The sequence below is a fragment of the Monopterus albus genome, unplaced genomic scaffold, assembly GCF_001952655.1.
Source record: "Monopterus albus unplaced genomic scaffold, M_albus_1.0 scaffold363.1, whole genome shotgun sequence".
Classification (NCBI taxonomy): Eukaryota; Metazoa; Chordata; class Actinopteri; order Synbranchiformes; family Synbranchidae; genus Monopterus; species Monopterus albus.
In genome coordinates, this window is record NW_018128243.1 from 246,929 (window position 1) to 248,466 (window position 1,538).

At 43.4% G+C, this 1,538-nt stretch overlaps 1 protein-coding gene across 1 annotated transcript in view; it reads right to left on the reverse strand.

Annotated features, from left to right (window-relative positions):
* The window catches only part of LOC109951092 (protein TANC2-like), a 51,950-nt gene that overhangs the window by 43,588 nt on the left and 6,824 nt on the right, over positions 1–1,538 (reverse strand). The window lies entirely within an intron of this gene.

Here is a 1,538-nt window from a genome sequence, read left to right on the forward strand (position 1 = left end):
GGGTTGAGGTCAGGACTCTGTGCAGGCCAGTCACGTTCTTCCACACCAAACTCACTCATCCATGTCTTTATGGACCTTGCTTTGTGCACTGGTGTACAGTCATGTTGGAACAGGAAGGGGCCATCCCCAAACTGTCCCCACAAAGTTGGGAGCATGAAATTGTCAAAAATGTCTTGGTATGCTGAGGCATTAAGAGTTCCTTTCACTGGAACTAAGGGGCCAAGCCCAGCTCCTGGAAAACAACCCCACATCATAATCCCCCCTCCACCAAACTGTACGCTTGGCACAATGCAGTCAGACAAGCACTGTTCTCCTGGGAACTGCCAAACCCAGACTTGTCCATGGGATTGTCAAGACAGAGAAGTGTGATTCGTCACTCCAGAGAACACGTCTCCACTGCTCTAGTGTCCAGTGGCGGCGTGCTTTACACCACTGCATCTGACGCTTTGCATTGCACTTGGTGATGTAAGACTTGGATGCAGCTGCTCGACCATGGAACCCCATTCCATGAAGCTCTCTACACACTGTTCTTGAGCTAATCTGAAGGCCACATGAAGTTTGGAGGTCTGTAGCTATTGACTCAGAAAGTTGGCGACCTCTGTGCACTATGTGTCTCAGTATCTGCTGACCCCGCTCTGGGATTTTACATGACCTACCACTTCATGACTGAGTTGCTGTCGTTCCCAGTTGCTTCCACTTTGTTATAATACCACTAACAGTTAACTGTGGAATATTTGGTAGCGAGGAAATTTCTTGACTGGACTTATTGCACAGGTGACATCCTATTATGGTACCACACTGGAGTTCACTGAGCTCCTGAGAGCGAGCCATTCTTTCACAAATGTTTGTAGAAGTGGTCTGCATGCCTAGGTGCTTGATTATATACACCTGTAACCATGGAAGTGATTGGAACATCTGAATTCAATGAGTTGGATGGATGAGTGAATACTTTTGGCAATATAGTGCATATATAAATAATATCAAATGTACAGTAAGCCACTGAAACTTGTGAACTCTTCCAGTCATAATAGGGAGCAACAAATCCTGAAACATGCTAAATTAAAGAGATGTAGGAAATGAATCAAGTATGGCAGTCTGCTGAAGCCAGTAAATATGACTCAGTGCTGACATGGTGAGAAGCTCATTGATTCATGTGAATGACTTTGTGCGTAAGTCCCCCCCCACACACACACCATCTGTCCTCAGTTTCTGCTCCATCTGACCTCTAACTTTTCATTAAGTTATTAAACACAAAAAATGTAAGAGCAACGTCAAAGTTACAGAACAATTCATTTGGCTAAATCCAATATCCAGTGCGTAGCTCTATGCTACTGTGAAGCACAACTACCTGTTGATGCTATAATTAAAACTTCACATAATCAAATACTGTAAAACAGTACTCCTTTATATTCTCTAAAACAAGGTATTACCGTATAGTTCACACATCTGTACTGCAGCTCATGTTATTAGTATTTGTAGTTCACTGTTGACCTGAACTACTCACTAATTTCAGACAGACAAATCAATTTGGGAAGAGC